This window comes from Haemaphysalis longicornis, unplaced genomic scaffold, assembly GCF_048455015.1.
Source record: "Haemaphysalis longicornis isolate Haplotype H1 unplaced genomic scaffold, Haemaphysalis longicornis Haplotype H1 scaffold_3, whole genome shotgun sequence".
NCBI classification, from domain to species: Eukaryota; Metazoa; Arthropoda; class Arachnida; order Ixodida; family Ixodidae; genus Haemaphysalis; species Haemaphysalis longicornis.
Window position 1 is genome coordinate 54,851,327 of NW_027526335.1, and position 14,888 is coordinate 54,866,214.

Here is a 14,888-nt window from a genome sequence, read left to right on the forward strand (position 1 = left end):
CTAGTTTCCCCCTTTCAGCTTTCGGCTGCTGTGCAAACTTCGGCGCTCTGAAACAGCAGCTAAACATGCTGAACTGAAGGTTTATCTAGACCGTATAATTGATAGTGAGTATACCCTAACTACATTAAAAATTACTTGCCCGCCGCCCATAGTTCTAAAGGAGCTCCGCATTAATTTAACGCCTTCCGTCACGCAATCCACCATCGTTGAAGTGGGAGCGCAATGAATATTTATCTTATGCTACGCGGGTGGATTTAGCAGCCGCCAGAAAGAAGCGTTAACCAGTTTTCTAAACAGGCTTTTTGAGCAACGTGTCTGTCGCTTCGAATATGTTTCAGGAAGTAGAAGACAAGTTTTTTGGCAAGTGACGCTTCTTTTTTGGAGGGCCGAAAAAAAAATACGCAACGTTATTCAGTTTGAAAGAAATAGCCCATGATAATTCACTCAGCACCATTTCTGGCACGAGAAACGTTTTTCACACAATAAACTCAAGAAAATTTTAAAACCTTTTTCGGGCTGCAATGACGCATAAGGAAAATGAGAGACAACCTAAAAATATAGTTATAATTGTGTTAACTGCCAGTTAGCATTTAAGTGATGATATCAAATGAAACCAGAGGCACCACAACAATCGCCAAGTCATGTTTCTTGGCGTTGGCTAAAGTAGGCGGCCGCCAATCGCAAAAACAAGATTCTGTGACGTCGCTGAGGAATCGCCGAAAGGTGAGTGGGGAGTCATGCAATGCTTCGTCGGCTTTTTTTTCTTTATAATGTCCGTTATTTTTTTATGTTAGCGATAAAATTAGTATCATTGTTATCGGTACACTTTTTTTATCATCTTCATAGTCTTCTAAACTCAAACGCCTATTTCCTCTGTGTAAGGTGGCACCAGCTTTGTTTTCAAATCCAATGTAAAAATAAAACAAAAATTTTGTTGCGCTGAGATTCCTTTATCTCACTTACGTCAAACGCGTTCACTGAAATGTAAAGTGTTTCACTAACACTTTACTCGGGAGAAAACTAAAATATACTTACCCTGGGTAATTTCCTTTTCAAAACATTCGAGAGACAATCTGTACTATTTGTTGCCAGTAAGTTCGCATTCGTGCCATAATGCATATCGCTACTGCACGTCCACTAATCAAGATTGCGCACCCAGAGGCTATGTCGCAGTAAACATTTTTAGTCTCATTAAGAACGGCGTAATGCAAAGGATGTCGGAGTAATTCGCGTCGAGAAGAAATTATGAAACCAAACCCAAGAGTTAGATTGAAACCCGATGGAGCAGTGGAAAAGTCTGATAATCGCTGTCTTTGACTTGAAATTGTAAGCAGAATTAAGTCCCTGAAGAATTTTCTGCCTAGCTACCGCGCGCAGAATGGGGCAGGTGTGCGAAAACCGTGAGCTAAGGAAAAGCTTGGAAAATAGACTTAGCCACGTGAATCTTTCCTAGGTCACGATGAGGCGGCCCCCTTCAATTTTTCCCTTTCAAAGCTCTCATGAAATACCAGGCCGCTGATCCTTCAACTCTCAGTCGTTACTCATTATCACCAAGGTCGCAGGCAAAGATTAGCCCACCAGAACGTCGATCGAGCAGTTCAAATTTCCCCGGAAAATACCTATTTTTAGGGTCTTTTCGCCAGAGTTATTAAGGCATTAAATGGCTGATGAAATATCGGCAAATTTTTTGTTCTCAAGACAATTTCCTCAAACAAGGCGGGATTGGAGAAGACGGCCAATCATCATTGTGTGGGTATGCGCCACGGAAAAGAGGAAGAGGAGGGAAGAAAGGATTCCGGCTAGGAAAAATTCGGGTTGTAATACTAACGAAGTTTCATTTCACGGCCTCGTTCTTTCAGGTAATAAATTATAATTTGAGGTCTTCGCGAATTTCAGCAATTTAGTTAGCCCTGGTCATCATCATCACAAACGGGGTGTTACGGCCTTGCCGTGCGATGGTCGTGAGAGCAAGAGGGCAGCCTGCCGACCAAACGCTGCGGTTCCATTACCGGGTTTCTTTAGCCTCATGGAAAGAGGAGAATGGTCGAAGACTGCGCCGCGCTGGCCCCCAAGTGGTTTAAGAAGTATCATCGAGCCAGCCCTCTGTGCGCGGAAGTAGAATTCCCAACAATATCGTCCATATAATTCCGCTCTCCAGCCAACGTTCTAATCAACAATTTTTAAATAATTCAGTGGCAGTAATACAAATGTTGAAGTTTAGAACATTTCATTCGCAGCACAAAACTCGGAAAAGCGGTAGGCGGCGTCTTCAACACACCCTACGCATCGAGCTTCGCGATCACTGCGCCGCCTTCCACCGCTTTTCCGCGGCGCATACGGGACGACCGCTGCGCGGTTGATAAGGGCTGTTGCAGTTCTTGGGTTCTCTCTCTTCTTTTTGCCTTTCCGCACCCTAAATAACTTGTTATGGTGATGTCAAAAAGAAACAAGTACGGTTACGGCGCAATGCACAAAAAAAAAAGCAGCTGCGTCCTGGTAGTCTGCTCGAACGACAACAAGAGCTATCCGGGGACGTGGTACTGCGCGCTCCTTCGCCGCTCTTGCGGGTGTCGGCGACGGCATCAGCATGTCACCACAGTCACCCCCGAATACGTCAGGCACAAGGGAATTCTATTGCCGCCTCGTTTACGCCTGATACTGACACAGTGATGAATGATTTCGTTTTGCAGCGCATTGTACACTACATTTTATTGCATTCAAGAAAGGGAAGCTTTTGAATAACAGTGCAATCTCTCTTGATTTTTGTCTTTACACCCGAATTTCTTCTTGATCATAAGGAAGACACTCCCTATTTTGTTTTTCGCCGAGAAGACCACTTTTACTTCATAGTTCGCTCCCACTATTTTTAGTATGTGGAAGACGCCAGTGGGAGAGAAGTAGGAAGGGTGTACAAGATACCCTTGCGGTGCGGACAAGTGTACATTGGACAAACCGGAAGGTACCTAATATAAGATTAAGAGAACATGCATCGAGTTTGAAAGTAAGCCCGTTCACTCACTTGGCCTGGCGTTGTAAAGAGTGTGGGTGCACACCACCTCTCCTTGAAAAAAAAAACAGTTGTGTTGTTTGCACACCATAATCAGACTTCAAGGGAGATTGTGGGAGCATTTTATATTTCTATGTACAAAGACACATGTGTCAGTCACCCTACGGTAGTTTTGTTGGATAAAGAAATGTCGCTGCTATCCACCTGTGCTAATGTTCGGAGTTCTAGACGTGTTTGCTGTATGCTCTGTAAAGCGTGTTTCGTGATGATGTTGCGCAGTTTTCTAGGTACATAAGTCTTTCTTCAATAAAACAATATTCTGTTGTTATGTGCGCTGCTCCATTTGTTTTCTTCTTAGTCCTCATTCGTTTTGCACAATCATAACTATCGATCGCTTTCAACTAGGGCGGCTGGCTGTGTTTTTTTTGTGCTTGCTTATTTAGCTGTGCCATTTTTCTCTACTGTTTCCTAACACAAAATAATGTCATTCATTTCGGCATGCGAAGGCGAGTCACAGACTTTGGCGTCATTTTAAATGCCGTTATTGGCCGTACGGCTTCACATATCAAAACAAATGTCCTTACGTCATCGAAGCGATGCCACCATAGACTGCTTGAAGCTTTGCATAGGTGTTTTTCTGGGGGTGGTGTAAACAACAGTCAACTTTTGAAACCGTAGTCTGCCTTAAGAAATACATACGTTGGGCGCCCATGCAATAATTTTGTGTTCTTTTCTCAACGTTATTGATGGGCTTTTATAAATTTTAACAGCAAAGAAAAGCGATATAAAAAGTTACTAATAGGGCCCAACGTTTTATTAGTTTGCTTTGCGACTATTATCAAAAGCTTTCCAGATATTTTTTGCAGAGTTTTGCTTTGGTTTGCGAGTTTTGCGGGCTCTATTCCTTTCATTCGTATCTAAATTGACAACGTTCTGGAAACTCCTTGTAATTTGAGCAAAGAAGGTCGCATAATTATACCAACAGACCACTAGCGGTATCATTCGATTCAGCGATTGTACTGTACACGTTTACATGTGAGGCTTTTTGATCGCCGTAGACTTCCCATTGGCACCGGCCGTGGTGGCTCAGTGGCTATGGCAGTGTGCTGCTGAGCCCAAGGACGCGCGTTCGATTTCCGGGCGTGGCGGCCGCTTTTACGATGGAAAAGAAAAGTGAAAATGCCGGTTGTATTGTCGATTGCGTTGACCGTTGTGTTGACCGTTGCACCTATCCATGGAGGCCACGAGGGCCTTAGCGTTCATCGTCTGTTATAGGGAACCCTTTTCTATACTGTTAAATTCCCGGTGGTTATTTGCTGCGAAATATTTCGCTTTTGTGTTGTCAGTCCAGAATATTTCAGAGCCGTTGCAAGCCTTTAGCATGCTGGCTTGCTACAAACAAGAAACACCCGGGCGGGCGAGATCGAATTCCGGGAGTTGTAAGGGCACCGATCTTGTTTCAGTAATATAATGCTTAAGCGTTGGAGGAACACAACTTAACGCTGTTTACCCCTTCTGAGTGAAAAATACAGTTAAGCGCTCCAACTTGATATGCATTACTGTTGCAGCCAGATATAGCTGAAATATCTGGGCTCGAGGTCAACGAAAAAGCTGCGTCAGTTTCAGAAGAACCTTTCCCGCTGGAGATGCTGCTTCATTTCTTCACGTTCCTTAACGACGAGGTACAAATTTTATTTCATTGATTCACTTCTGGTACCGATAAGCTGTTTCGTCAACTCCAACAATACATTATAATGCTTGGGGATAAGGCTAGTTAGGTGCTAGCAGCAAAATCCCCGAACGTTGCACAATGTTGGAACAACATTTTTACATTTGAAAACATCAGCCCGATATGCATCCCGTACGCTGCAAGGCGACATCTACAAGTATATTAGGTGGACCACAACACGAAGCAAAAATGGTAGGATAGGCGGACGATCAAACAAGCCTAATTTACCACCAGTTACCGGAGGCTGTGCCCCTACAAGTCGTAATTTCACACTCATCGATCACTTCACCGATGCACCCATGCAGGCGTGTATATTCATAGGCTCAGCTTGCTTGAAGGCCACCGTGCGGGTTAATCGAAAGACAAGGTACGCCGTCTACTTTGTCGGCTGAGAGCGAGTGATATGAGGCAAGAACAGGACAGGAGGCAATGGGGAGCGTACGCATTTGTTTCCCACAGCGCCAGCTGCTGCGGATTGATTAGCCTTGTGTGATGCGCGGAAAGCATGCGCGTCATTGTTTAAACTCTGACCGGTGCTCTCTGAGATGGTGGCTCTGTGCGATGCCCAGATGATACATATGTATACCCGGAAAAGCTACGTTGACTTAACCTAATTCAAAGAATTTCCAACTCACCTTTATTTTCCCGACATAAAACGTTTGAAGTTGTTTCACTACGGTGAGTGTGATTTGTAGCTCGAGTTGAGGGAGTGCCCGTTGGTTATTCCGAATTAAGGTGAGAGTTTGGGGCGAGTTGGCACTCCATTTACTTACTGCTTACAGCGCGAACAACTAGACGAAGGATGAATAGAGAGGTTTGTCCATGTAGCCACTCTCTTCATCCTTCGTCTTGGTTTTTCTCACCCACCACTTTTTCTCGACGCACCACAGGGCTATAAGTTGATGTTGGCGAAGGGGTAGCCGTCGGCTTCCTCCACACAATACGTGCCTGCCCCACAAGCCATTAATGAGACATGCACGTATAGCACAGAAACGCTACTTCTTATGTGTTGGTTCAGCTCGCTGCCATTTGTGTTTGCCGGTGGGCTTTGGCTTCTTAGCCCTGCGCAAGCCCATTGCCGTATTTAGTTGTATACACCGACTCCACCCAGGCTACTCTGGAGACCCGGCTCGTAAATAGTACACCGGGTATTACATTCGAGGTGCACCAGATACTGCAATCATTCCCGTGCCCTGTTCGCGTCCTCTGGACCTGACGGAGCACGACCCCGCATGCTCTCGCCGACTCGGCCCCTCACGCGCAGCAAGTGGTGTACCCGCTCCCACTTCAGCAGCTGTCACTGGAAGACCTTCTTATCAAAAAAGATATTCTTGGGCGCTCCACGCGTGCCCTTTTCTCTCCGCGTGGGTCAGACCTTCCCGGTGGCTTAACCCGCCATGAGGACGTCGTGCTTCGGAGAATATGCCTGGGCATCACAATGACGCGTGCTGCATGAGGGACATGAGCTTCTAGCCTTCCAGTCCCCTCTTCAATCTACCTCTACTGGACTGCCCCTTTTGCGGAGGCGACAATCGATCGCTTCCCAGGGACGTGTCCAGGACTCCAACCAGACCGACACCGACGCACTGGGTTCCCATGACATCGCCCAGGCCGCCCTTCCGATATTCATAGGTGGACGCAGGGCCGCCTATTCAAGAAAGTGTTGGACTTTGTTCCCAAAATTGGGTAATATAGTTTTCTGTAGTGAACGAAGCCACCTGCAAAATATTGTTTTTTGTCTCTTTCCTTTCTTTTAGTGTAGTATCTAAAACCCTGTTTTGTACTTAGGATCGTCGTGTTTTTTACGCCTTCAGCCAAACTGACGCATTAAATAAAGAATAAAAGGAAGCATTGCAGGTCATTCGGCTGTATATATAACAAATCAAGTGCAACAACTAGCCTTAACAGTCCCACGTTGTACTCGGAAGGATACAAAGGAAACATTTTAACGAACGCATTACAAGGGAAATATGTCACGCATGGAACAAAAATAAACTGAAACTATGGTGCGGTAAATCAAAAGGCACATTGTGAGAAGTATGCAATAATACAACCCAGCAATACTACAAAGTTCGCACTTATTGGCGACAGCATACTCAAACATAGCAAGACACGCTTTCAATGAAATCAGCGATGGCGTAATGCAGCATTGTAGACTTACTTTTTTTACGCAAGCCTTTATTTTTACCAGACAATAAATTAGTATTTATTGTGAGGAGGATGGTACGCTGATTTATTTGAGCGCTATTGATCGCAGAGATTTCAGATTTGTTATTTATCTCGGTTTGGTCCTGCTGCACAACCCTAACTGTGGCAGATGAGAAGACAGCACGACAAAATTCTCGGCTATAGCGGACGTAGAGTTGATGCTTACAAGGATGCATGTCCAATCATTTCTGTCTACGGATTTGCGCGGCTAATGATATGTATTTAGAGCCCTTTTTATTGTATAATGGAGATCGGCTTAGCGGACGTGCGGCCTGCTGCTTCCTAAATTGCTGGCAGCAGCTTCAACACGCATAGCTATTCGGATTTCGTATCTTCCATTCGTTTAGGTTTTTGCTGTTTTGTTTTTCATAAGCGATATTTCGTATACAAATAAAAGGGTCATTCGGTGACTTGACAGCGCTCGCCGATTTTGATTCAATGTCCCGAAATATTTGTCAGCGCATGTTATTATATAGTCTGGCCTCTACGTGTGTGAAGTCAAGTTACTAAATCCGCTTCGCTGTCGTTTCTTACAGAGGAGCTTTGTATAGGGCCGAGTGGAATTCCTTTCTCCAGGGTTAATGCTGCATGAGCGGAACAGCGACGACTTAACTCATGGACCAGGACGTCGACCTACTTATCGATCTAGGGATAATAAATAACGCACCACAACTCGAGACAACAGCGCAAGAAGAACCAAAGCACAGGGGAGACTTGGGGACACAGGAAACTCCGCAGCTGATCAAAGCCGACTGCATGTGTAAGCGAAAGACAGAGAGGCAAACGGTTCCGACGGGGCACCGGCCTTCCCTCCGGTCCCTACTTAGCCACCCCTTTAGTTCCCAGAGGTGGACAGGTCTGAGCCGAAGAGTCTACTTGACTTGGGCTGCCTCCAGAAAGGAAGCCGAGCTTCGTCCGTCGCCCCGGAGGCCGCCTTCTCGCCTTCTTTAGCCTCAAAGCCGGTCGAGCTACAGCGCGCCGTCTTCACCGAGCAGCGCGCCGCCTCACTAACGGCACTTAAGTGGCAAGAAATGAACGGGTTGGGCCAGAGAGAGGTCATGTTTGAAAGTGGTAAAAGCACGGGTGGCACTGGACGGCGAATCTCGAAGCATCCCACAAACAACGTTTCGTGTGCGCGAGGTAAATGTTGTTTAAGCAGGAAGTACGGTCTCCCGTGGTCTCGTGACTGTTTTCTTTGTAACTAAGCGGCTGTCAGGCAGCAAAGGCACAGACCATGACAGTTTTGTTTTCTTTTGATTGCGTTTGTGTTGCACTTCTCGTAGGGTTTCAGCGTATTTACCTTTTATTTACTTTTTCAGGGCGAAGCCCTTTAGGACCTCGGAATGTCCGTGCCTATGTCTGGAGTCAGGGCCGTACCCAGAAATTTTTTTCGGGGGGGGGGGGGGGTTATGAATTTTGGGAAGGGGGTAGTTTTGCTGAAAGCAACAGTAAGTATTGTTTACGTGCTGCCTGGAAAAGATTTCGGGAGGGGTTCGAACCCCCAAACCCCCCCTCTGGGTACGGCCCTGTCTGGAGTTGTCCGTGCGCAATGGGCTTCACGTGAGCACAGCATTGTACGCCATCTATCGAGAGCGGCACACACTTTGGTACCATCCGCGCGCCATCTGGGAAGAGCGCCGGTAACTGCAGTAGCAAAGAGCGCGAATTTCAAAGGGTACAAAACGCAAAAATAAAGAAAAAAAACCCAATACAGTCGAACACGGATATATCGAACACGGGTATATCGAATTATTGTCTATATCGAACTCATAAATTATCCCCTTGAAAATTTTGTGTAAAAGTATAGGAATTCGTACGTTTATATCGAACCGTATTTTTCGCGAAATTGGGTATATCGAACGCCCCGCGAGCTGGAAGGTGCTCTTCGGCGGTCGCTGCACCCCCGATTGAGGTTGATGAGGATATAGAGGAATGCGCGGGCATGGCGAAGACAGGCTCGCGGAACTAATCCCCCCTACCGGAACGAATTTGCGCTTGTCCAGTCGGGCCCCGCTACCGGCCGCCGTAGCGTGAGCGGACGGAGCCCGGTATGCTAAATCAATCTAGGCACACAAGCCCGAACGCTCGGAAAATGTGGCAGTGCGAGGTAGGGATGCCCTGACTGCGCACGTCCTTTTTTTTTTGCGGCTGCGTACGTTCCTCGGGTTGCCGAAAAAGTTTCTTTTCCTCTCCCTCTGGGTCTGTCTTCCCCCGATGTCGTCTCGGGAAAGGGAAGAGGGAACGAAGTTGCTGGCGGCCTCCTCCTTCTTCTTTTGCATTTTACTGCTGTTGCTGCTGTTTGGCGAGTTGTCCCGCACCTTTCGGAGATCACTGTTTCTCTCGGAGATGACCATCGCGAGCGCTTTGTTGGAGTCCGTTCAGAGAGCCTTGGAATTGTTATCTTCAAAGTTCTTGTGCGTGCGTGCGCGCTGTTCTTCTTGAGCGTGTGTGTTGTGCATGGTGTGCGAAGCCGCAGCGTACTGCTGGAATTTTCTAGTTGTGCAGCCTCAAGAAGATCGAGACCAGCGTCTTTAATTTCATTTCCAGGACGAAGAAGCATGCCAAGATCAGCGATTTTTTTTTTTTTCACGAAAATAAAGCGTCTTGTTGCGTCGTGAGTGCGGAATTAGTTGTCATTCTTGAATGCGACGATCGGTAAGTGATCGTCTGCCATAGGTGAGGTCTCAGACCCCATATTTTTTATATCGAAGTTTTCATATATCGAACTATTCTCACGATCCCCTTGGAGTTCGATATATCCGTGTTCGACTGTACTATCTAACGATAATTCGCGGAAAAAGACGCCGTGAACGATGCCGAGGGTGCAAAGTACTCCGACGCGAATTGTCTTTCGTGTGGCGCTTGTCATTTACCTTGCATTTACTACCACTGAAAATCATTTAAAACTCAGAGTGCATCAGCACACATGGACGATGACGCTCATCACACGGGCAATACACAACTTGCGTCCCAGTGCTTCACACCCTAGGCTTCCTTCACTGCGTGGAGATGTGTGATTTTTTCATGGCCTTTTCTTTTCATGCTGCAGCATAAATTTTGAGACCTTTATTATTTTATTCGTTCCTTAAAGTGCCCTAGCATTAGCAGCCTTTCTTTCTTAAACTTGTTCATCCCAGTCGTTATATCTTGTCGTCATTTATGAGTAGATTACTGCGGATCACAGTTCTTTAGTATACTACATGAAGCTCTCCATAGTGCCCTTATACCCTACATCGTCCCCTTATGTGGCCCCATATGATGACTGTAACAATGGCTGTGCGTATTTTGCTGCTTTACAGACGGGAATTGACTTAATAGTCCGCGTTTACTCTACTTATTCCCTTGGTAGATAAACACTGCGTGATCACTACTTTCATAAAAACATATTCCTGCTGATTGAGCCGAATTCATCAATACTTCCCTCCATACACACGCACGCACGCACACACACAGCTCAGCTGCTTTGTCTGAAAATAAAGTCGTTATATAAAAGGTACAATACAAAACTATAAACAATCTGGGAAAGCTCAGTAGCACTAAAACCGGGGGAATGAAATAAACTGACCTGAATGGAGCAACCGTCTTTCAATTTTCTTCAAGGACCACACTGGAGATTCTTCAGAACAAGTAGAACAAAACCCAAAGCTAAGCACACGAATACCTCACAGGCCCACCATATGCAAACAGAACTCCGGCCCCCAAATACTTTAACAACGTTTCCGCCCGCGACAATCACTGTGACCTCGCCTCTTCAAACCGCCTTTTTAAAAAGCTTTCGCACTCTACCCCGTTCGTTTCGTGGGGTGCTCCCCCAATCGACGCCTCCCTGTTCCACGTCCCTCACCGGGCTCTTGCTTTTTCCTTCCAGCAACCCCGCTGTGGCTTTTTTCGCTTTTCCCGCGCTTTCGGCGCGCAGATTTTCTTTTTGCCGGGAAACCTTGACGCCTGGTTTGTCTTCTTCCGTTTTTATACCCCTACCTCAATCTTGTTCAGTCTACCCTCCATTTCAAATATATTCGCTCCATCAGCACAGGGCGCCTTAGAGGTGTCTGATGTGGAATAAGTCTCTCTCTTTTCTGGCCGACGAAAGAAAACAAAAGAGCGACTGCAGACTGATGGCAGAGCGGCGCGTAATGTTTCGTCTGCAATGGCACAATCGAAAAGTAAAAGTACACGTGGCAGCATTGTCTGCACCATATTCGCATCTCGTCTCGGATGTTCTCAGAACCCACTCCAATTTCTCCTCCCCTTTCCTTTGCCAGCTTCCTCTTCACTCCCCGGGGCATTCGCTTTCCATTCCGATCAAATACGCGCTTTGGTGTTTCTTCATTTGGTTTGTTATTTAGAGATGTTCCTTTCGCTAGTCTGTGGCCGCCAACTGCACGTTCTGCAATAGCAATGGCTTGCGCAAAAATGTGAGGCTTCATTCTTTTCGGTAATGCGTCCATAATTTGGTGTGAAATAGCTAACAAAATGTCTACGCTTTACGTAGTTTACAATGTCAACGTTGCTCCTGGTAGTAACATAAACACTGTTCTCCTTTTGTGTTACTAAGAAGAATATGCACCTATTAAAACTCCCCGTTACAGCTTCAAGCTCATGCACACAGGTAAAGCCTGCAAGACAAGGATTTTTTTCGGAAACCCCTATCAACGATTCAACATCCAATATTTTTTGCAGAAGTTTCCTCTGAATTCAAGCCCACATTGCACACTCACCTGTAGTAGTACGTGCAGATGCAGATCGGCCTCATTGAAGACCGGCCTCATAGTTCAGCCTGTGAATAGGGAGCCTAATTTCTGTCCCAGTGATTAGGCGCATCCAATCCGATGGTTCATAGGCTCCGCGGACCATGAGCAGAAATCCTGACGTAGTAGCTTAAGCGTACTACGCTTTAAAACCCCCTTTGCAGCCTATTTGCAAATTGTAGTATTGCAGATCCCACGAGAAGAGTTACTTCCCTACAGTGTTTGCTTTCGCCTATAGGCCGCGATATAGATTGCACTAAAACTAAAGGACCACCATCGACACCGAGAACCTTGAGTATGATCCAGGTGGGCTGCTCCGTTTTTCAGGCGCTGTAGCCTGGCTAGGTTTCTCCGTTCCAGTTTGATCATTCGTGAAGCACCTTACGTAGTCCCCTGGGACCACGCGCTGGGCAAGCGAGGCTTCTACAGTCGGCGGCTGTCTCCTGGTTAATGCCCCATAAATGCTAGCGAACGACTGCCTTTTGTTGTACTAGACTCGGCAGCCGTGCATCATGCCGGCTGCGTCCCCCGAGCACCAAGCGACTCCGGCCGCTTCCACTTGAGCCGACCGCTCCGCACCGGTGCTTTACCATCCAATTGGCGCCGCCTGGATTCGCAGATCGAGTATCAATGTCCCGCTCTGCTACTCCGGCTACTACTGCTCGCGTGACTTGGGACTTGGGGCTCCGTTAACGGCTATCCTTCCTGCTGGATGCTCTAATTCCGCGAGAATGGTTGGTACCACGATGTACGTAATCATGCAACTAATAAAACAGTGGGCAGTATTAGGTGAGAGTGCCTCATCAGAGCGTTCTTTCGGGGCTCCTAATGGATGAAGCCTGGCATCAGGGACACGAAAATAGGCCTGTGGTCACTCGACCTGACATGCACCAAAAGTATGTGCAGTAGGAGCTAAAAACGTCTGCTCTGAACTTATAGCATACGTGAAAATTCAGCCAGCGTCTTTTCAGAAGGAAGTGCACGTGGTCAAGGCATTGAACGAGATAGTTATGATGAATATAATCATTTGGCACATGTCTACAGGTGAACCTTGATTTCACGAAACCCGATTTCACGAATTGCCCGGATGAACAAACCAATTTCGATTTCCCCTCAGTTCGCTATCTGCTAATACTTTTTTCGATTTTACGAAGTCCCCAAATAAACAAAAATATCCGTGGTTCCCCGTGACTTCGCCAAATCGAGGTTAAACCTTATCAGTAGCACAGCTGGTACCAACAAGGAACATCTGCCACCCCAGAAGTTTCGTCACGGTGCTATCTGTATTTGAATATATGTAATAAGCCACGATGGAACGTATCAGGAACAGAAAAAAACGTAGAGCTTAGAGAAACTAGTAAAACTGAACGCGCGTGCCTGAGCGCAAACAAAGTTGTCGTAGAGTGATGCATAGATCACGAATTACTCGGGCCACTTAACTGTGATTACGCAGTTCAAATGCGAAAGCATTGTGGCTCCCTTACGGAATTCACAAAACACTTTTTGCACTGCTAGATCGTGTTTGCGTCTATTTCTTCGCTTTCGTTTCTTCGTCTCTTGGCGCAGAGTATTTGACAGGCAGACTGGCGACACTTTGCGCTGCAGCTTCCCGGAATCGGAATTCTTCGCGGCTGGCGTGCGCCTTCTCTACTCACGTACGACCATATTCACCTGTCACGTGTCATGACGTCAGCGAGCTTTAGTCTACCGGTTCTTCTATCGGTGGTGACGTGCTGTGGTAGCGCGGGGTAGCACGCGCTGCTGCTACTCTGGAGTCCCGCGCTTAATTTCCGTACGAATTCGAAGGATGAGAGGAAACATTTGGCGGAGATCTGTCGGGTGGGAAGTTACAACTGTGAACAGAAAAAATAAAATAGAGTGTTTCCGAAATGTTGTGTTCCCTGTATATTGAACTCAAATGTGTGTCCTTTGTGTTTTTGTTTACAGCGGCGGCGCTTTTGTGAGCCCAACAACAAGAACGACAAGTCCTGCATTTCGGAAATGAGAGAATCTAAGGTTTTTTTTACGTTCAAAATAACGCTGTGGCTACCCAGCGAATAAAAATTCATATTGCCACGGCGCACGAGTAACCCTCAACAAACCCGCTAAACTCAGCTAACCTTTACCGACGCCGCCTATTGTATTTTATTATTCCTACGAGAGGAAGTAATACAGGTAGCCAATGTTATTTAGTGTATGGATATATTCTACGGCTCTAAAGTTGCTCTTCACGACTTGAAGAACTCGTATCGGGGTTTTAAGCAGCGAAGCTCTATATGGGCTGTGAGGCGCGCCTACTTGAAGGTTACGAATTAATCTGCACCACCGAGAGATTTGTAACAAGAGCTGAAACTACGAACAGGGCAATATCGTTTTCCACTATCCTTAGAAAAACGGCCACCACCCATCGTCCGTGAGCTCGTCAGAACAGCGTAGTGACTAGTGAGCCACCGCAGAGGGTGCGACGTTGGATCGTTCATTACACCCCGCGAAGGAAGCCTATAAAGCATTCCGCGGCGTCGAAGTTTGTGTACCAGAGAGGCATAAGGAAAACTTCTTGGTACTCACGTGGTCAACAACTTGTTCAGTGCCTGTCGCTGTGTAAGGCTGCAATAAGAGAAAAGGCGTGTTGCTAGTAGCCGTAACGCAGCATCAATCACTGGTATTCTGCTCAAGCATGGCAGTGGCGTAATTTGAAAGTAACTTAAACCATTTACGGGACGAAATTTTGACGCGCCAGTCACCGACCAAAGTAGTAGCAACAATGTTTGCACTCAAAGGTAACAATGAGATAAAGGTTGATCTATTTGGTACAACTGTTGTCTACTATTGGGGGTAGCTGAAAAAATCACTACCGGACACTAGTGTACGGGAGACTGCGGAGAGAAATCTTTTGGCATATATCCTCATTTCGAAAGAAATGCTTTAGAATTGCTTGATTTTAAGGTTTAGCAAAACAGGTGTTTTTCTTTCCTGTTTTTTTATTTTGTTTAGAGGGGAATTTGCGGTACCGTACATAAATTACCGCAGGATGGTAATATCCGCGCATACATCCCCAGCTTTCCGGCTCACGCCTAGTTCAGCCATCGGCCACCAGGGGCTCAGGAACGAGCGTAACTCTATGGGCGGCGATCTTTTCAGCCCGATTACTCATAATTTTCGAAATTTTCTGCGATGTATTTCTTATCATGTTATC